The 23,238-nt window shown below is 36.0% G+C and overlaps 1 protein-coding gene across 5 annotated transcripts in view; it reads left to right on the top strand.

Moving 5' to 3' along the window:
• The window catches only part of exoc2 (exocyst complex component 2), a 321,249-nt gene that overhangs the window by 23,094 nt on the left and 274,917 nt on the right, over positions 1-23,238 (top strand). For 2 of the 5 annotated variants that reach the window (XM_043719382.2, XM_087978538.1), the window contains exon 1: positions 10,094-10,159. The exons of the other annotated variants lie outside the window; for them this stretch is intronic. The gene's annotated coding sequence lies outside the window, so the exon portion shown is untranslated. Of the gene's footprint in view, positions 1-10,093; positions 10,160-23,238 lie in introns of those variants that run through there. 5 annotated transcript variants of the gene reach the window in all.

Raw genomic sequence — 23,238 nt, forward strand, 5'->3', positions numbered from 1 at the left:
CAGTATTCTAGCACCTCACCTGTGACTATGGATGATACAAATATCTCAGCAAGGGGCCCAGCAATCATTTCCCTAGCTTCCCACAGAGTTCTAGAGAGTACCTGCTGAGGTCCTGGGGATTTATCCACCTTTTTGAGTTTTAAGGTGTCCAGCACTACTATTTCTCTGTAGTATGGGCATTTTTCAATATGTCACCATCTATTTCTCCACATTCTATTCGTTTCATGTCCTTGACAGTAAACACTGATGCAAAATACTTGTTTAGTATCTCCCCGATCTCCTGCTGTTCCACACATATACTGCCCTGATTATCTTTGAAGGGCCGTATTCGCTCCCTCGTTACTCTTTTGTCTCTAATGTATTTACAGAACCCCTTTGGATTCTCCTTAATCCTATTTGTCAAAGCTATGTCATGTTTCTTGTAGCATATGTGGCCATTTGCAAATATCTTGGTAGATATTTGAAAAACCAATTGAAGACTAGTTGGACAGCAATTTTGTCTAACAGAGAATGTCTACTGTTACGGCAGAATTTGTGTGCCCATGATCAAAGTATTATTGTGTATGAGATGTAAATATTTTCTTGCCCTCTTTAAGTAAGGCAAGCAGTAAACTTTTTTGAGAGTTTTGACATTTGTAAATTAAAAACTTATTGTTCCAGGCTTGTTCTCGAGGCTTATAACTATAATATCTCACTCTATACACACTCTACTCTCACCCATACAAAGATTCTATACTTATGAAGAAAGAAACAATACTATAGTAAACCAAAGATCTGCAGATTCTGGAGATCTAAAACAAAAAAAAGAACAGAAATTGCTGGAGAAGCTTAGCAGCTTGACAGCATCTGTAAGGAAAAAGAACAGTTAACGTTTTGAGTCCAGTGTTCTGAAGAAGGGTCCTTGGTCTTGAAACATTAACAATATTGTTGGAATGTCTCAGTATTTTTTCAGTGCCATGCTTGGAGTTTATTCGATGAGCTGATGCTTCTAGTTGGTGAAGGACTTGTAAATAGTTTCTCAATAAGCTGTCAGGCTTTTTTTTTGTATATTTGGATTATGAGGTTGATTTTCAGCTGAACTTGAATTTGGAAGAGTCCTTTTCTCAGTTTGAAGATAATACTGTTTGTTATCATGGTTGCTCAGTTGATACAGCTGGTTAAATGGCTTTTCTTTATGGAACCTCTGAACAGCTTTTTCTATTATTTTTAAAATAGACACAAAGGTGGCTTCCACCTCATGTGACTTATACATGATCAAAAACCTTTTCCAAAAAGAGAGGTTGTCAGTTGATTACACATTCTGTTTGTCATTGACACTTGGAGATTTATCCTGTCTAGTTTGAATGAGGGGCTAGCATAGTACAATGATAGGTTGTTGGGATGTGTTCCACAATTGTCTAACAGAGTTTTGTTTCTTTTGTCTGTGAAGCAGAAAGATGATTTGGCTGAAATGCTATACTATGTTGACAGGCTATCGATAGAGAAAGGCATGTGAGAATTTCTGGATAGCTGTAAATGCCCATAATTATTTAGTATTTGCTTGAGACTCAGGATGATGTGGAGCTCAGGAGCCAAAGATCACTTGTATTACAGCTGCTATTTTTCATTATTTGTGTTCAAAATATAATCTGAAAGTCTAATTTACAGAACCATAACATATCAGTGGATTTGACGAATTCTTGACAGTTTGCCTTATTGAGGATGGTGGATGTGATGTACAGAGTACAGTTGTGATAACTCTCCTTTGATCAAAGTATGTAGCTAAAACCTCTAACTCTTCCTGCAATACAATAGTGATAATGCATCTTGCAGGTTGCCTACACACACGAAAGTGGTGGCTTGTGTTGAGTGTCTGTGGATGAAGAACTAGGCACAGGAGATGCCAGTGATATTTCTTTGTCTTAATTAATTGTTTTATATTTATAGCTTTGTTTGTTTCCTTAATTATGCCAAACTTGGATTGTCTGTTTCTCCAGTTTTCTTCTGTATTTATAGAAAAGGTAAAGCAGTTATTCTGCTTTCAATTAACTTTTAACAAATAAATTGGTTGTGTTGTTTCCCATGATCAGCTTTAGGATAAATTTGTTGAGTTGAGACTCTGCAAACATTTTGTTCTGAACAGCCGCTTAGTGGCCTGGACCGGCAATTGCATGATGACATTTATCAGTAACTTAGAATGACACTGTAAATATTAAAACCGTGTCAACAGTCGTGCATGCTCCAGGAAGGTTTTTAGCTGAAATTTTATACCCAACCATTATGTACAGTATATTTTATACAGCATCTCCTGTTCGGTACTAAAATAATATTTGCATTAAATGTGTTTTAGCTCGGAGTACCATGTTCAAGGCATTGAACAGTGCAGTCTCAATGCAAACCACTTGCGTCTGTACACCTTTTGTTGAAATTTCATTCATAAAGGCTCAAAATGTGAGAGAAAAGTAAGAGTGATTTCACACCCTTGTCATTTATTAGCGCACAAAACCTCAAAGATTTGTGACAAAGAAGAGATGTGTCAAGAATTGTATATTGCCTCAAATAATAGGGCAATTTAAGTGATTACACCCTTAACTTCTGAACAGCAGACATTCTCTGTGAGTTTCAGCAAATTAATGAATTGGAGCCATAAATAAGAATAAATCTCTGGACCACAGTAAAATGATAAGTTGAATAGTAGGGGGCCCACCACAAATGTGTGTTAAGCGGAACTTGGAGATAGTGGAGGAGGCCCCTATGTAACTTAATTACCTAGGAACATGTTCCATATTAAAATATATCAATCAAAACACAATGATTAACTATGTAAAATGTTTTCATATTTCGATTTCTTTAGCCTGACCTTGTAACAAAAAAATTGGAAAGCATTTAAAATTAACTGCAAAAATTTGATAATCTTTTGCTGCTCAATATGATGCCTTCAGGTGAGTGTGGTACAATCTGGAATGTATCATGTTGTCCATGTTTTGTCCTATACTTCAGAAATTGGCATTATTTCTACAGGCTTTATAGCTTCAGCTAGGGAAGCAGGCAGGTGAGTGGTCAGTAATTCATCAGACATTTTAGGTTATCACATTGAAGACAGACTGTCTACATTTGTCAGTTTTGTTGTGCAAAATGTGATATCATCCACCTCTGCCGAATGTCTCCTTGGATGTTACTGTGGGGATTTCAGCAGGTGAGCAAAAAGAGCCCAGTTGTCGAGTTAGTTGGCTTTACCGTTTTCCTTCATTCTTGGCATCCTTCACGTTTGCAGCTAAATAAAGCTGTCTGGCAGAAGTTGGTGTTTGTGGTTCCTATCACTATCTTCCTTGCCATCTTCATCATAATCATGGTCTCTAGAAAAAAAATAGGATTGCAGTCTTACCTTGAATTGATGACCTTGATAACTTGAGCGATCAGCTACCACCTGAACTTAGTTTTTATGTTCCTGACCTGTTCCGGTCCATTGTCTATCTGTAACTTGGCCATGGTCTTGGGAGGCAAGAATGCCAGCTTGATTCTCTTGAGGTCAGCATTGTTGGGATGTACACGGTAGTTATTTGCCACGATCTGTCTTCTATTGATGTATTTTATCCACTTCCTGATCCTTACTTCAACAATACTGGTGGTCATCCAAGCAATTTTGATTTTATACTGCATGGGTAATGTCTTGACTTTTACAAAGCTATGTGTCTCCTTGGAGTTTCCTACCACAAGAAGTGGCAGCTTTTCAATGCTGTCCACGGCACAGACCATACTAGTGACAAGTTCCTTACATTTCTTTTAACTATTACTTTTTAAACATGAAATAGTAATCTGGTAAAAGACAGAGTCCAATTTCAGATGTGTTAAAATGTCACTCTCTGTATACTGGTTCAGGATGTGGATGAGACCATTATGCAGCCATTAATCTGTCAGTGCAGTTCTAACTGCCATACCGTCGGTGTTTACTGCACAGAAGACAATGCCATGCCTTGCCATGAGTTTGTCCAGCCATCCATCATTTCAGGTGAAATTCAAGTGACCCCAGCTTGTGACCAATGACTCGTCTTCACTACAGAATTGGACCAGAGATGGGAATGTAGTCTCATTGAGCTTCCTTGAACCAATTAGTCGAGTTTCTTCGATGGGATACACAGCCATTCTCCTCCCCTTCCTTTCTGCAGAGGATGCCTGAATGTTGAACTGTTCCAGGATCCTCACCTTGTGTTTCAGAATGATTGATAAACTCAGTGGTGGAAACTCCCACTCCTCAGCGATGTCTGCTTTTAGCTTTGCACTGTGATTTTTAATTTTTGTATTAACTTTATTTTGTCTCTAATCAACAGCACTTTTAACTTTCTCACAGCTTTTGCCATGTGTGGTATTCGAATGCACTTTAATGGCTCAATGTCATGCCCTAGCATGTCCTAACACCGCTCTGATTGTGCACGAGCTTATCCTTTGATCGTGTCAAACAATCAGCCAATGTAAAGTTACCAGTCTGTAACCTCGGTTTATCTCAGGTATTCTTCTATTGGATTTTTTATTCTGCCATTAGGATGGCTGAAGACTTTGATGTAAGCCATTTCAGGTTATTCAAATTTGACTGGTCGTGATTTCACTGTGTATTGGGGATGATATTTCATGTTTTATAGTCTTGACATGTACGTGTCTTAGAGGTCCCGTAAAGCATGAAAAATAATGTGTGACTTCTAACTTAGTAATATATCACAATAGGCTTCTCAAAAATTTATCAAACAAAAATTTTGCACTCAACCACAAAGGGGGAAGGTTTTAAATTTTTCAAAGGAGAAAGGAGTAGAAGTGAGGCAAAATAAAATCTAGACAACTGAAGGCACATCTGCCAATGATGAAGCAGTTAATGTTGAGGTTTCTGCGTCTAGAATTAGAGAAGCATGGATCTTTCAACTCTTTCTTGAGCTGAAAGAGATACACGGAGGACTGGGTTCATAGAGCATACAGCACGGAAACCGACCCTTTGGTCCAACTAGTCCATGCCGAACATAATCCCAAACTAAACGTCTGCCTATTCCTGGCCCATATCACTCCAAACCTTTCCTATTCATGTACCTAACCAAATATCTTTTAAACGCTGTAATTGTACCGACGTCCGCCACTTCTTCCGGAAGTTCATTCCAAACTCAAACTACCATCTGTGAATAAAAATTGCCTCTATGTCTCTTTTAAATCTCTCTCCTGTCACCTTAAAAATGTGCCCCATAGTCTTGAAATCTCTCTATCCTAGGGAAAAGACAACTATCATTGACATGATCCATACTTCTCATAATTTTATAAACTTCTATCAGGTCAACCTCTTATGCTCCAGTGGAAAAAGTCATAGCCTATCCAGCCTTTCTTTATAATTCAAATCTTCCAAACCTGGCAACATCTTGGTAAATCTCTTCTGAACCCTGTCCAGCTTAATAATATCCTGCCTATAACTGGGCACAGTATTCCAGAAGAGACCTCACCAAAATCCTGTACAACCTCAACATTACATCCTAACTCCTATACGTAAAGGACTGAGCAATTAAGGCAAGTGTGCCAAACACTTTTTAACACCCTGTCTTTATGTGGCGCAAACTTCAAAGAATTATGTTCCTGCACCCCTAAGTCCCTCTGTTCTACAACACTACCTAAGGCCCTAACATTAATTGTCTTGCATTTATTCAGGTTGAATCCATCTGCCATTTTTTAGGCCATTGACTCATTTGATTAAGATATGTTTGTAATCTTAGAAAACCATCTTTGCTGTCAATTTTGCCACCAATTTTGGTGTCATCTGCAAACCTAACCATACTTTCAGCTATTACGAGGGGGCATAGCTTTAAATTAAGGGGTGGTAGGTATAGGACAGATGTTAGGGGTAGATTCTTTACTCAGCGAGTCGTGGGTTCATGGAATGCCCTGCCAGTAGCAGTGGTGGACTCTCCCTCTTTATGGACATTTAAACGGGCATTGGATAGGCATATGGAGGATAGTGGGCTCGTGTAGGTTAGGTGGGCTTGGATCGGCGCAACATTGAGGGCCAAAGGGCCTGTACTACGCCGTATGTTTTCTATGTTTCAGTATTTTCATCCAAAACATTTATGTAAATGACAAACAAAAGAGGACCCAGAATCGATCCTTGCGGAACACTGCTGATGACAGGCCTCCAGTCTGAAAAGCAACCCTCCACCATCCTACACTTGTCTCCTGCCATTAAACCAATTATGTATCCAATTGGCAAACGCAACCTGAAACACATGTGACCTAACTTTGCTAATTAGTCTACCATGCGGAGCCTTGTCAAAGACTTTACTAAAATCCAAATAGACAGTGTCTGCTGCTTTGCCATCCTATGCCTTTTTGATCTGAAAATGTGTTGCTGGAAAAGCGCAGCAGGTCAGGCAGCATCCAGGGAACAGGAGAATCGATGTTTCGGGTGTAAGCCCTTCTTCAGGAATCCTATGCCTTTTTGATAACTTACTCAAAAGCACAATCAAGTTTGTCATACAGTTTTCCTCGCACAAAGCCATGCTGACTATCCCTAATCAATTTTTGCCTCTGTAAATGTCCTGGGTTTTGAAAACAACAGGAAGAGCAAACACACAGTTATGAGAAGTTCATGCAATTTGGTAATTTTATTTAAAGGGGTAAATGTTTATGCAATTTGGTAATTTTATTTAAAGGGGTAAATGTTTATTGGGCAAACTGCTTTGGTCTTTTTTAAATAGTGCCATGAGGCTTTTGGGAGAAAGGGAGTACTGCACATCCTGGAGATCAGAAAGTGTGATGCTGGTCAAGCAGCATCTAAGGAGAAGGGAAACATAAAAGAACATTTTGAGCATAAACTCTTCGTCAGCCTCATTCCTGATGAAGGGTTTATGCTCAATGTCGATTCTCTTGCTCCTCAGATGCTGCCTGACTGGCTGTGCTTTTCCAGCAGCACACTCTTCGACCGTGGGGTTTTTAGTCCAACTGAACTGATGCCTCTAGCATAAGTGTCACCTGAGATTCCACTGCACTTATCTTTGAAATCTTATCTTTGAAATCAAACGATTGAGCCAAGTTGAAATAAATTGATGGTAATTTTCGTTCCTAGTTGTGCAGCATAGAAATTAATGTTTGCAGCTATTCAGTATAAAATAAAACTAATGTTTTTGAAGCTGCCTATTGCTTTGATAAAATTGTCACAGCTGTTTGAGGCACTGAAGCAAGCTAAATACTTAACTTTTGGAGTATAAGAATGGGAAGTGTTCATTGTATCCTTATTTTTTTATCCCAGTGGAAGATCACTGCTTGCCACTCACTGTTCTGGTTTCAACAGCATTCAGGTTTAACTTAAAGGGAATGCAAAATTGCTTCATGTCCAGGGTATACAAATAATTTAGAATGAGAGAGATCTGTTCAATCAATGTTGGCTTTTTTATCTTTCTCAAACTTTAACTTGGTCCACCTAAATTTCTGCTGTACATTTTCATGATAGTAGAGCTTTAAGTCCTCGTGGATGCCCTTGTAGTTGAAAGAGCTACAAAGCATTGTTAAGAATTTCCTTCCGAAAATTCACTATTGTCGTGATATAGTGGCCTCACTTTGAACCATGGCATGTTCTGAACTACATTTATATATGATGCTTTGAAGTTTACTGTTCTTTAGATAACTGGGAGCGTCTTGTAAAATCCTATAATAATTTGTGTCAGCAATAATTATTAACTATTTGAAGGATCAAACAAATATTTTTGAATTTGTTTTGAATAATATCATTAATGAGATGTGCCATTTATGTTGACTACAGATGCTCTTGTACAATATTTTGTATTGGTGCAAAAATAATCCTATAATTTGTTTATAGTAAACAAATTTTGCAAAGGCAAAAAAAATTGTTTAGTCTGAAAAATGTGTAAACTACAGTGTTCTACATCATTCAAACATTTGGTTTTCTTCTGCTTCCTTTCTGTTTATATGTTGTACTATTGTAGTTTTATTCTTTTTCAAAAGAAAATCAAAGCTAGAGTCTTTATAAAAATTTAAACAAAAGGAATGTGGCAGGTAGCTTTGATGAATTAAATTTAAAGCTGTGTGTAGCAGCTTTGAATAGCTCAGATTCTGCCAACGTAATCATTCTAAATGTTCATACTTGTTTTAAAAATGGCCTGGTGATATCATAACTCTATTAACCTGATTTCTCCCCCTCCTGTTCTACCTTCTGTCATATTAGAATCATATTTCTACCTGACATCGTTTTAACTCTGCCTCCCTCTTCTTCCTAAATACCATGATTCTGAAACTACAGTTGGATTAGTAAGTGGCCTGGCACATCAATCCACTGTAATTGCTCTGAAAAATACTGCCAGAAGATGTACAAGATTTGACCTTGCATGCTGTTTTTTTTCCTCACATGTTTAGGGGATTGCTTATTCCAACCTTCTCTACAGATTAACAGGGACTGGGACTACCAGAATTGATTTATTTTTCTCTTCTGCCTATGCATGCTGTATTCTGTGACTTGGGAAAAAAGAAACACTCACTGCTTCCTTGATTTTCCCCATTCTTTTTCACTCACTTTTTTTTCTCTCTCTCTCATCCTCTCCTTAAGGGTGCCCAACAGCATTTTCCCTTTGTTTAAAATCCAGTCAGCAGTTTAAATATTTAGTCAGCTTACTTGTGCCCTATTTATTATCTCCTACCCGCCCTCCCAGAACACAGTGATGTTGATGTTCTCGTTTGGTGTTTCAATAAAAGAAAAATGGGAGCTTGGTTGTAATCTCTGTAAGAATTAAATTACACATCAGTGGTGTCAGTGCTGTATGTTTAAGGAAATATGTATTAACCTATTAGCTTCCAGTTTTCATTGGAGACAAGCCATTTTCACGCTGAGCTTGTGTTCCTGCTTGAAGTCTTCCTGTCACTGTTCCGTATCCACGACCCAGCCTAGGGCGTCTTTTGACGGATAGCTAGCCATTTCCTGTGCTGTACACTAACACTAATTGAAAATTTGGGTGGCCTTGCTTATTTATTTTGAAGGAATGCAATGGGTTATATTTTCATGGCAGTTTCTCAGCAGTGCAGCATTTCAGTCTCTCGATCATTGAAAGCTAAAAATGAGATTGTGAGGCTTAATTTGATTTAGGTATTTTATATCATTTTAAGCCTTACTGAAATTTCTGTAGCAGCATAAACAATTTCTGTTTTCTTTTGAGACATGTAACGTTATTTGAGTTATACTATATTTCTGTGTCAACAATGCTGTTGTGGGGCTTCAATGCATTTGATGTGAATGTTTGAATCTTTTACTTGAAAGAACTTATCTTTGGTAAACTACGTAACTGTGTTTATACTCAAAAGCACTTTAACCAAATAGATTTAAATGGAAAACAAAATAAAGTCAAAACAATACCTAATAATATGCTCTACTAATTCCTGAGAGCAAATACTTTCCCAACAAAATTGCTGTTATTGGGGATTTACCTTTTTGTTTTTGCAGCAAGGTAAAAGGTCATGTACTGTAGTGAGATTCACTTTAGACTTCTTAGCTTTAAACACATTTCAGGATGTTTTATGAAGTACTATATTTTTTTACCATGGACTTGTCAGTACAGTGCAAGCAAATTCCATTTATCAACTCATTGGGAACACATTGCCTTCTAATGAGTGAACAAACAGACTTGTCAATGGTCGTCAATTCTTCACTGTTCTTATCCTTCCTTAATTGTTGTACACACTGTAATTTGTTTCTACTCTTATATTAACTTCCAGGATAGAAAGAGACATTGTTTTCCCATCCATGTTTTTGGCAAGAATGTCTCATATTTCTTAAAGCATTGAAAGCCGAAAGGATAAATCGTCACCTTTTAAGTTCCCCTCTAAGTCTTCAAACCTGGGCTTGTATTCCTTCAATGTCATTGGATCAATCTACTGAAGCTCCCTATCTAATGACATAGGATAAAAGACCAACTTTCAGCTTCTCAAAGGCAATCTGTAATGAATGCCAACCTTACCAGCAACGACCACATACTGTGATGGATAAGTAGATCTTAGCGCCTTGCTGAAATATGGTTTCATAGACGTTGGGCACCATCAGATTTTCAGCATGTTTAGCATCTTAAGTCAGCATGTTCTTTCATTTCAGGAAGATCACAGTCCAGTCCATTCCTGTTCATCCGAATTTGTAAAGATTTCTTGCTGATGAGGCATGGTGAGTCCTTAATCAAAATAGAGACTTCATTAATTATTGAGGGTGAACTATATGTTAGAGAAGCTGTATCTTTGGTATGGTATTAAAACAAGGACTGTTTTGATTTTTGTAAAAGCAGTGTAGTTTATCCTGCTGTCTGGCTGGAAGCTTGCTGTGTGCTTACTGGCTGCTACATTTTATCCATTTAAACAGGGATATCAAAAATCTTTGTTTGCCTGTAAAGACCTTCAGGTGTGCTGAGCTTGTGAAGAATACTATTGAAGCCAAATTTCTTTTTAGCTAGTAATTGATCTAACTCTGCTTGCTAGATGTGCAATAAATGATGATACACAGCTGTACCTCATTTGGAAAAATCTAAATTTATACTAAGTAGAAAAGAAAATGATTTTGTTTTTAACTTGTGAATGTTATTAAACAGAAAATTCTGTTATCAGTTTGAATCTGTTCTAGACTACAGGGCATTAAAAAAACAATTTGTTCTGGCTCTCTAAGCTTATTCTGTCACTTTTTTTTATCAATTGTATTTTGATTCATTTTATGGCTGTTTGCTGTTTTATTCAGAATTTCTTTAATTATAGTTATCTCCCTGCTCCAGCATTATGCATGATTTGTAACTCTTTTGAGACCTTTAGTTAAATTTTTGGTCAGTCAAAAGCATGTGTTTCTGCATGTGTTAGTTTATAAACATTGTTTAAAATGAATGCACAGAGGAAAATAGTAGGTATACATTGTGTGGCAAGCTGTGAAACTGCTTACTATTGTCTGAGCTGTAGGGTGGTTCTGTTCAATGTTACGCTTTTTGTGTTACAAACCAAAGTTTGAAATGTCACTGGCGAGAGAAGAGACCATATACTCTGTCTGGTTTCATCCTGAGCTCTCTGGAGATTTGCAGTAATATTTTTCTATACACTTCATTAATCATTAGCCTATTTTTCAAAGTTAGTTTTTCTTGTACAGGTAAGTGCCTTTTTAATCCAGCAGCCTTGGAATTCAACTTTTGCTGGCCCGGCAATTTGCCAAACATTGGAGGTCAAGTATGTTTAATGCACAAACCTTTTAGAAGTGCAGCCCTCACCTTGACTTGTATCAATCACATACCTAATGAATGTTTTTCCAGTAAGACATCAAAAACATTGTAGGATATCCAAACTGGACAAAGTGGGATATAGTATTATGAATAAGGGTTGAAATTGACCCACTATAGCAAAAACTGGAAATACTGCGAGTGTTGATTAGGGTGGTCGAAACTGAACTTGGTTTTGCTTGGATAACAGTTAAGAAACTAAAACATGAGATTGTGCGTGAAGTACATTTTTGTAGTTGACCATTTTAAGATATGCAAGGGTTGTAGGGTAAATAAAATATAGTTTAGTCATAGATATTAGAATTAATCATTATATGGTGTCAAGGTTTCTTTGTGCATTCTATTGCTTTTGATGAAACTGCTGTTTATTATAAAGTACAGACTATGTCATGAAACATTTCTCCAAAAAATTTAATTTTTCAAGGAGCAAGTATAGAATACCCATAGCTGATTTTAATGTGCCTTCAACTCAGCTAATGGTGTATGCCTCAGCAGTTGATAAGATCAGCACTGGCCTGTGTCTATGATCAAAAATTCTTAAAGGCCACATTTTTACAACAGTTTTTTGATATGTAACAGATCCCTACATAGGGGTTAGCTACACATCAGTCATTTGGTTGAATGCTGAATGCGATTCAGATCAGTTAGCTGGGGATGTGAAATATTGTGTAATATACAGTAAAAAAGTATAGTGCACAGATTTGATTTGAGATTATCAATTCATGGCAAAAAAACTGAGGAAAAAAATCATCAAGCCATCCTAAAAGTCCCTTTTTAAAAAAACTAAGCTCAGTTTTCATTGTACTCTTGCTGGTGATAGACAGTAGGAAATGCATCTCCTGTTGCGTATTAAATGTACCATGTTAAACATTTGTATTAAAGGCTGCGCTTGAATGAGACCAACTTGTCAAAATCAACTGCTCCAAATATTTTAATGGGCGGCACGGTAGCACAGTGGTTAGCACTGCTGCCTCACAGCGCCAGAGACCCGGGTTCAATTCCCGCCTCAGGCGACTGACTGTGTGGAGTTTGCACATTCTCCCCGTGTCTGCGTGGGTTTCCTCCGGGTGCTCCGGTTTCCTCCCACAATCACAAAGATGTGCAGGTCAGGTGAATTGACCATGCTAAATTGCCCATAGTGTTAGGTAAGGGGTAAATCTAGGGGTATGGGTGGGTTGCGCTTCGGCGGGGCGGTGTGGACTTGTTGGGCCGAAGGGCCTGTTTCCACACTGTAAGTAATCTAATCTAATCTAATCAAATGTGCAGCTTACTGAACACCCAAATGGCTGTTGGAAATATTGATGTCCAAAATATTAAATAGAATGAAGGGTGTTTATTTTGGCTTTAAAATTTAAGTGATGCTTTTGCACAATCCGTAAGTTTGTAATTTTGATTATCCCAACATTTATTAATGGACTGGATGTACAATGGAGTGCTTGACATTGTCAAGACATTCAGTCTGCAAAGTATTAAAAATGCTGAACCAGTTGATTTGACTTTGAAAAAGTAATGTGTTCAACTTTTTGGTGCAGTATAAATTTGTCATGATTGTTCAAATTCTAATGTATTCCAAATAAAGGTGTGCTATAATAATATTTTTGGCATATTTTGTTAATTGTCCTGTTCTCATTTTGACTGAGATACCATTTATGCGTTTGTCTGAAGCGCAAGTATGCACTAAGAAGAAGATTACTTTCTTATGTTGGCCCTTAATGCATCCAGATGCTCTTGCAATGTATTGTTGCAATACCTATTTTACCTGAAGTCATGTAACAATAGGAAGCCTGAAGTTATCTGTTTAACATGTTTTATTTAATATGCTTCATTAAAGTGTTAAGAGTGGTTGATATTGTGAATTGAAATATTAAACATTAATTCAAGGGAGAGATTCTGCAAATGCCCTAAACTATGAGTACAAAGCCAATAGTTGAAATACTCAGTTTGTGTACTATTTTTAAATCCAAGTTGGCATCCATTCTGTTTTAGTTGTCAACTGTGGACAAGCTATTAGCTTTGAGTCAGGAGGTGATGCGTTAAAGTCTCAGTCTATCAATCTGAGCTAAAAAAAAATCTGAACTGCCAGTTTATGCAGTAGCTAGGAAGTGCTGCAAAATGTGAAATGCTGACTTTTGGGTGACACGTTAAACTAAGATCTTGTCTATTTTTTGCAGGTGGGAGTAATAAAGTTTTTTGACATGATTTCAGATTGGACCAGGGGATGTCTTCCTGGTGACCTAGATAATATTTATCCCTAAATTAACATCACTAACAAAAAAAAGTGAGCGGCTCATTGTTGTAATAGCATTAGTGCGAATGTATATTGCACAAATTAGCTTTTGTGCTTCTTACATTATTTAAAAAAAACTTATTTGCTTTGCAGCATTTTGGGATGTCATAGGATTGTAGTAATACACTATTTAAGTGCAAATCCCTCTTTTATAAGTTAATGAGTTGAATTAACATAATTCAAAATTCGGATTGTGTCAAAGTTGTTAGCCATTCCTGCCAGCAGAATATCGAATTCAATTGGATGATGCCCTTGATAAGCCTAGGTTCTGGATTGGTATGTCTAGATTAGGTGAATTTGTGCAAGCTTGTCATGTGACCATGCCAACCATTTGGTGTGGAGTAAAACTATATGCTGGAATTAACTGCTGAGTGCTGGACAAGCCATCATTTAATAAGATCTCCTTGTCAAATTGCATTCAAATTCTGCATGTATGGCTAAACCTGTGAGAATGTTAAACATATTGGTTGGATACAAAGTGAAGTTGATACAGCAAGGGAAATCTGTGGTATAAAATGAAACTTGGACATTATTAAGAAGTAGGAGATTCTGCCATTGTGTTTGTAAGACATTCTGAACCAAGGCTTCCATCAACTTTGCAAAATCCTGGAGTTATCATTCACCAGCAATTAATTGAACCAGCCATATAAATACTATGGCTATTAGAGCATTTGGAATTCTGCAACAAGAACTTGCCTCCTGTCTCCTCAAAGCTTGTTCACCAGCCACAAATGAGAAGTGTGATGGAATACTTTTCACTTGCCTGAATTGGAGCAATTTCAACAATATGTAAGAAGCTCGACTATTCAGGACAAAACAGCCTGCTTGAAAAGCATTCCATCTGACACCTGTGTTCACACCCTCCAACACTAACGCACAGTGGTTGCATTATGTGTAGCATCTATAAGATGCAGTGCAACAATTCACTCAAATACTTACACAGCACCTTCCAAACCTGAGACCTAAATCTAAAACCTAGAAGGGCAAGGGCAGCAAATACATTGGAACATCACCTTCTGCAGTTCCTCTGCATGTCACACACCATCCTGAGTTGGATCCGGAGCTTGTTCATTCACTATTGCTGGGCCAGAATCCTGTACTACCCCACTAAAAGCATTGTGAGTGCACTGCAGTGGTACAAGAAAGGCAGCACATCACCTTCTCTGGGACAATTAGCAAAGGGCAATATATGCTGGTCTGATCAGCAATCCGTACATCTTATGAAGGAATAAAAGAAATTGAATTGACCAGTGAGGTAATCATAGTTGTAGTGAATTCTTCAACTGAGGAATCCAATAACCCTGAGGAGTCTGAATGCCTGCCCTCCCGCCTACCTGCCCGTTTCTCTAGTTGCAGCCATAAAGGCTGTAGAGATGCTCTGCAATTTGGAACTGTAGTACAAAAACAGTTTTGACTGCATTGATGATACGGTAGACTATCACATTTGGTCAAAGACAGCCAGCTAAGCAGAAAATATTACTGAATTTTTACAAAGCTAGCTCCTAAACCTCTTTGCCTTTTACTTTATAAGATCAGGGCATTGTAATGTGTACAAGATGAAAATAAATTCATTTTTCATAATTTACTGCTTTGTTTTCATTGGTAATTTTTTTGACTGTATTTGTAGAAAAATCTGATTGCGTCAGGCCCTCCTTGGCTATCTCAAATCTCCAGTTTACAGAGATTTGTGGGCAGACTCCTTGAGATGTGATTCATTGTGATTTCACTGTCTATGTTCTTTCTTCTAAAATAAAGTGTTTACTTGTGGGATTCACTGTCTTTCCCAACATGTGCTATTCAGTCCTAACTGCCTATGTTGGTAATAAGCTGCTTCTTTTGCTGCTGCAGTCCATATGGTGTTGATATACTAACTGTTAGGAGGGAATTCTAGATTTCTTATTGTCACAAAGAGATGGTGATACCGTTCCAGGTCAGGACGGTGATATTCAAGTTCAGGATGATGTGTGGATTGGACTGGGGCTTGCAGATGTTGCCTTTCCTTTATGTCTACTGTCCTTGTCCTCTCAGGTGGCAGTGGCAGTGGTAGTGGGTTTGGATGGTACCACCAAAGGATCTTGGCAAGTTGATGTGCATCTTTTAAATAATGCATGTAACACTGTTGCTCTGGTAAAAATATTGGCCACACTCGTGTGGTGGAAAAACCAGTGAACGTATTAAAAATGTGATGTGACAAGTGGAACATCCTCGATTGTTACCTGATTCTGTTGTGAAAGGATCCCAGACCCATAAAATTAGACAGGAAGGAGAGGCATCTATGATGAAGGAAATCATTTGAAAATTCAAATTTTTGATATAGTGTTCAAAAATGTAAATAAGAGGGATGAAGGTTAAGTGAATGATACTGACATGTTTAAATCTTCTTTAACAGAACTGTAACAAATGGATTATAAAATGAAAGAGTTATAGCAAACAGTCTACTTAGACATTGAGTCAGATCCAGTATGGGAGTTTAATACTTTGCCTTTCAAGTAATAAATGAAGAGATAGAAAACATCTCAAATACCATCTGATGAGCAATAGAGATTGGTCCATCTGGTGGTAGTTCCAACTAAGTATTGTAATGAAAGTTTACAATAGAGGGTCATTTGAGAATTAGGAAGGCAAGCTTAAATATTAAAATTTTTATTGGCCAGTATTACTTCAAGTTGTCGTCAGATTTTGCCAGGTAGTGGGAAAACCCTAACCATTAATTAAATATGTGGATCTCGAGTTGCATGAAGTTCATGTCACTTAAGGGCATTTTTGAATCCGTCAAGATTTTAAACAACCAGTGATGACAGTCATTCTGGTCACTATCAATGAGATAGCTATATATGCCCAATTTAGATATTCCTATTATTACACATCTCAGAAGTAGATGGGACTTGAGGCAGGGACACTGCCACTGCGCCACAACATCCCTCCATGTACTCCTGATTTATGACTTGAATTTAAATGTCAACAGCTGCAGTGGTAAGATTTGAACCCAAATCCCCAAACTGTTAGACCTGGCCTCTTATTTTACAACTTTGCCACCATCTCTCCCTAGAACCCATTATTAAATGTAGCTTATGTCAAGAATACTTGACATAGTAAAATAATTTACTTTGCTAAATGTAGCATTTTCTTTTTGTTTATTGAACTGGTTTATTGAGTCTGGCATGAATGAATTTCAACTGATCATATGTCCTGCAATCAGTCTTTTTGTCGATGAAGAATTCTATCCTGCTTCTGATCTATTCTTTCAGATCTGACTGAGAATTCAATATACTATGGCTATTTACTTTAACAAGTTAACCAAAATGTTTAATGTTTTGAAGATGTGAAAAACTAGTAAAAACGCATGTATTTTGATCGGCAATTGAAAATAGCTCTGTATTATAATTAAACCAGTTCAAGTCCGTATGCTTTTACAAAAGGCAGATCATGTTTGACAAATTTATTAGAGCTGTTTGATGTAACTAATAAGGTTGATAAAAGGGAACCAGAAATTGTAGCACAATTGGATCTTCTAAAGATTAATACATTTGATAAGGAGTTGTGGTTGATGTATTTAGATGGACAGAGAATTCGTTAACAAACAAGAAGCAAAGAGTAACGATAAATGAGGCTTTTTCATTTTGTATGCTGTAGCTAATACTGCTGGAAGGTTCAGTGCTGGGTCCTCAATTATTTACATTCTGTGTTCATGATTTAGATGAAGAGACAGAATAATATATCTAAGTTTGCTGATATAAAGCTCGATGGGAATGCTAACTGTGAGCAGAAAATAACAAGGCTTTAAAAAGATATTGTCAAGTTGACAGAGTGGCAACAAGGTGGTAGCTGGTATGTAGTATAAGTTGCAAAAGCTGAAAGGCAGAATTTTTAATGTATGAAACTTGTATAATATAAACAATTGGGTGTATGACAAAGGAATTGGAGTAAAAGGGTGAGGGAATCTTGCTCCAGTTTGGGGCTTTTTTGAGACAGTACTTGGATTACTGTATGCAGTTTTGCTCTCCATAGTTAAGGATATACTTGTCTTGGCAATGAATGTACACAAGATTGGTACCTGGTATTAGTGTTTTTGGAATGAGAGATGAGTAAATTAGATCTATACTCTCTGGAGTTGAGAAAAATGTGAGGTGATTTCAATGAAACATGCAAGATTCTGAATGGCTTGACAGGGCAGATGCTGAGACATTGTTTCAGCTCGGGGGAAATAGGATCAAGGTAAGAGGCTATTAATTTGGGATTGAGATGAGAAGTTTATTCACTTACAGTATTATGGTTATAAATCCTTGTGGAATTCTTTGTCCAAGAGAATTGTGAATACTCCATTGTTGAACATATTAAAGGCTAAGATAGAGTTTTAGTGTCTCAGGGAATCAAGGCATGTGGGGAATGAGCAGCAAAATGGAGTTGAGAAAAAAAGATTAGCTATGATCTTATAGAATGAAGGAGCAGACTCGACAGGACATATGGTCTACTTCTGTTTCTACTATCTGTTCAAACAACCTTTATTGAATTGCCATTTGAAATGCTTGAGCTGTCTTTATTTTTAATTATGAATGAATCTTCAAAATATGAGGAGCTCCATTATATTGGTTTTCTAGATGGGACTTGCAGTGCAAAATATTTTGCTGCTTGCTTGTGATTGGAGCTACAGTGATAATATTGTTAGTTTATTCTAACAAGTAGGTAATTCCATGTAAAACCTGATGGAAGTAGAGATTTGCAGCTGAGCTCTTGAGTAATTATTTGAAAAGAGTTGTAATCACTGCCTGTAACCTAGTGATTATTGATGGACATTTAGTGCTGGGGATTTGCCAATAATAATGAATAATGTGCTTTTAATAAATAACTCTTAAGTGTTCATTTTGGTGCCACAAGTACCTTCATTGTGGAAGGATTCAAACTTTTGTGCTTTCACATTTAAGACGGTAGCCTTGCCATTATGCAGGATTTATCTGTTAAGTACAAACAGAAGATAGAGAAAATGCATAATTTGTTTGAGTAAAATAAAACAAACTACCATTTCAGGTGAGACATCTACACAAAAATACTTTCTGGTACATCATGATTGAAAAGTTGACTATTTCTTTCTTTCTCATTTGCTGACTGAACTACTTTACCAGCCATTTATACTTTTGAATTAATTCCTTTATTAACAGTATTCAGTCTGTCTTGCTATAGAGCTTGAAAACTTATAAAATATGTATGTGAACACAAACTGCTTGGTAAAATACTGACCAATCAACATCGTGAAGGGAAGTACTGTTTTTGTCAAAAGAATGATGAAACATTCATTTGTCTCATGTCAGATGATAGGGCTTGCATTGTATTTTCAATTATTTCTGTTTTTTATTTGAGAGAGATTTTCTTCTTTGTTGAAAATTAATTGGAAAAATATCATTGCTTGACTGCCAGGGCTGCACCTTATAACTTAGATGAAGAGACACAATAATATAGTTGTTTGTTTGCTGCTCACTTACCCCACACTGAAATGAGTTTTTAAGATAGTTGAAAATAAATTAACAGATAATGCAAATATTGTACATTTTGTAAATGCAGTGCTGTCCTCCACAGAATGAGCTGAGTTGTTTGCATTACAGTGGCAATTCTTAAAGTTGATAATATGAAGCAAGATTGAAAGAAGTTGCTTCTTGAATATAAGTTACATAGTAAGATGCAATGAGTAATGATTTCAAAGCAAACCTGATTATTTTCAATATTTTGCTGTAGGATTGTCTTTAACTCATGAGTTTCTTGTCTCCCTTTGTAGCTATTTTTCATCCCTTTTAATATCAAAAGCTGCCTTAAGTTTGGGAATGAAGCAGTTTGATAATTCCTCATTCAAATTGAATGAATAGAACACATCAGAACCAACTGTTGTATTGGAAAGCGCTGTTTTGTTATTGCAATCTTCTGGTTTTGAAAAAAAAATGGCTGTTGTAATAAAATGTGAACTGTCAGTTCTCTAGGCATCCATGTCTGTGTTGCAAGGACTCACTGAAGACTGAATTTAGTTATATATTCAACTAAAGACTAGTCTACCACCAACCACTTTTGTCTAGAATTGTCCTTTTCTATTCCTTAATTATATTAAGGCTTTAAGGATTTAAGGTTTAAGCAAAGAAGGTATCTGGAAATCTATTTTAAGAATATGATTGCCTGTAATTTCTCAGACTATGTTTTTTAGTAAATACAAAAGCTTATGATAGAGATGTTTGTATTACTGTACATTTGAAATAGTTGGAAACTGTCAGACTTCAGTATTTCCAATAACTTCAAATAATTTTTTCACCCAAATGTTTTTGATCAATGTTGGATGAAAGCACTTTTTAGTTTTTACCACAATATATTTTGTAAAAAACTATTATTAAGCATTAATAGGATTCTGAATAGATGATCTTATAATTGCTATATATTTTTGGATTTGCATGCATAATATTTTATTTATCTTTCAAAATACATAGACTAATATAGCGCAGAACTGTCAAAATCATTTAAAGGAAAGATTGTGAGCCCTATCTTGATTTTCTTGTTCTTAACTACATTGCATATTGAAAATATCAATTGTGGATGATCCCTAAATTAAATTGCTGTTTGAGTACTAAATTCTAAGTCTGATAAGCATGTTAACAAGATAGCGTGCAGATATTGTTTGCTTACTTTCTCCTGCATTGAAACTTTGCCCAGAATGGTTGCAGATGACCTCCAATGTGAATCTTGATTCTTTTTTGGAAAAGAGCAAAAAAGGTTTGGAAGCTTCAAATGTGGTGACTTTTCTGTTGCTTTTTGCTCTCTTTCCATTCTCTCTCTCTCCACCCCATTGTCTTAAATATAAAGATCTATAAGAAAATAATAATTTTAACTTAAGTACAACAAAATCCAGTGAAGTAATTCCAAGTGATTTAAAATTTAGTTGTTTTTATTTTATAGACGTTCATTATTTTTGAATTTTCTTAAATTTGAGGTGGTAGCCTAGGATTTGGCAACTTGAAGGAGCTTGATACTAATGGTATTTACAAATTATGAACAAGTATTACGTTTGAAGTACTGACATCTCTCACTAATGAATGCGACCAATTTGTGTACTTTGGTTAAAACAATGTATATAATACAAAAGTATTTTTTTCATAAAGTGAGATGAATTTTTTTATGGGCATAATTGCAGACAAGTTTTGGATGAGAAGTTTCTACTGCTGAAAAAAGTTGTAGTAGCAAATTACTTGTTTACTTTTTTCATGGCATAGATGATTTCACACTTCATGTGCTGGGTTGCTGAATAGCTGATTGTTTTGGGAACTGCTGACCCCCTCAATTGCCTATAAAGAGAGGAATTCGTGAGCAGACTGACTATAATCTAATACTACTGCTGCCTACTGTTGTTTATTCCACATTGCATGTATTCTGCGTAATGAAGGGTGTGAACAACAGTTTTTAAAAACAAATGCAAATGTAATTACACATACCGCGTTTTGATATCCTTCGTTCCTTTTTTGAGGATTTACTGTGAAGCAACTGCTCAGTTTTGTATCATCATAGTGGTTTTGCAGCTTGAAGCAAATGAGGATACAGAGTAGCACTGCAGTTCAAAAACCTATTTTATCTGCTTTGCTATTTGGAAAACTAGTTCATATTTTACTACTAATTCTGTTTCTGACATTAGTTATGTGAAACAAAATCTTGATTATGACACTTTTTGTTTTCTTGGTTTTTGTGTGTTCATGAACCCATGGTAACATTCTAAAGTTTATTTTTCTTTTCTAAAATAAAAGTTCATCTACCTAAATTCGAGGGATGGTAGAAAGTGCTTACATTTATAGAATACCTTTCCTGACCTCAATGTCTCAGTGTTTTACAGCCAGTGAGTCACCTTGTCGTTTAGTCACTGTTGTAATGTAGGAAAAAGTAAATGTTACATTTTCTGTGCAAGAATATTGGGAGAAATCTGTGCTAAAGAAGCTTGAAGTAATAATTCTTAAATTATTTTAATCATTATGTGCTTCAGTTCATAAAATGACTAATTTAAATCAGTTCTCACTTACATGACTTGTTTAATTGATGTGCTGGAGAAGAGATTAGTTTAAAAAAAGTTATAGACAATGCAGTTTGTTAATTTGCTACTACAACTTTTTTTGGCAATTGATAAGCCTGTATAAAAACCTATTAGGAACAATTTTTAAGACCTAATAAATTCTTAGAGATTTCTGATAAGTCATAAATTATTTCCAAAGACCTTTGTGTGTTGTGATTGTCTATGTAAATGTCCTCAGAAAATAAGCCGTCATTGAAAATGCATTAATATTTTAGAAACTGTTTTGAGCCCAAGTTCTGATTCGCTTCTTGCTAAAGATTCCATAGCTCTGTACGACAACTCACTGCATCTATAGTGATTTGATTATTTCCTGTATTTTTACATTGTATCACAAAAAACTTAGGAGTCTTGTCTATCTGTAATGTCATGTTTATTTAAATATAGTTCAATGTAGCAGTCTGTAACCATGGCATATAAAATAAACTGTTAATCAAAATTTAAACATTTTTTCCCCTGTGAGAAGAATATTAGAACAGGATAGGAAGTGTGTTCTAAATATTGTAGGATGCTGCAGTAGGATGCTGAAATGCATTTAATGCCATTTCAGAATGGTTATATTATAGTGGACTCATAACCATTTTGCAAATTCTGTGGATTCTGGAGTAATTAATATACATTAGGTGCATATTTGAATGTCTGGAAGGATGTATGGCTGTATTTATGTCAAGGGTTTTATAAAAATCTTTTTAAAAAGTAACTCAGATTATTTTGAGTCGAAAGCCCCAGCTTTGAATCATAGTATATGGCTTTCTTCCAGCATTTTGTTCCATTATTTATCCATCAGATGTATTTGATGTGATTTGAAAATTTAACCGTGCTCGTTATCTCTATGAAGAAATGCTTTTATATGGTCTAATTTGCATCATTAAAAACAACCTATTAGAAGCTGGTAGTTTAAGTTATTGCCATGCTTGGTGGAAGGATATATTTATCTATTTCCTCTCAGGTTAGTAGATAACCAATGCTTCAGAGTGTTTAAGTCTGTGTACAGTGATGAGTTAATTTAGCTAAACTTTCTAAATACTGCATTCAGACCTTCATATAATGTAATAGATTTGCTGTGTCAAATTACTTGATAGTTTAGATTTGTGGATAGCATGAGATGTGAAACGTTATGAAGCTACCTTTATTGATTCACTGAATGACTGTCAAGTGAGAGATTTCTTTGATTAGTATTTGGACAATAAATTTCATTGAAACAACACAAACTACTAACAGTGTTAGTAATGCATAGTTGTGGAACTTAAGGAGTGTTTCCTGTTCTATAATGGAGCAAAAAAGGGTAGTTTCTTTTGGATAATTATTGATAAAATGTGTTGCCTGTCTAATTTTTATTTTATCGTCATACTTTTGAATTGTAGGTAATGATTTTAATGAAAATACTTTGTAGTTTACAAAACCTTGGTAAAATTAAAGCAACACAAACTCCATACGATAATGCACCTTAGTATTGTATGTTAATGTTGAAACAAAGCATTGAAAGAGAAGCTTAATTTGAAAAGGCTGTCAATATTTTTAAAACTTGATTCATTTGTACAACTTAAAAACACTAAAAATGAGTTTGTTATCAATTTTTTTTAAGAACAATTTGGGGGGGTGGGGTGCTGAAAGTTTTGTGATCA

Source organism: Chiloscyllium plagiosum, unplaced genomic scaffold (genome assembly GCF_037043375.1).
Source record: "Chiloscyllium plagiosum isolate Xiang-an unplaced genomic scaffold, Cpla_swu_hap1 HiC_scaffold_34, whole genome shotgun sequence".
Taxonomy (NCBI): domain Eukaryota; kingdom Metazoa; phylum Chordata; class Chondrichthyes; order Orectolobiformes; family Hemiscylliidae; genus Chiloscyllium; species Chiloscyllium plagiosum.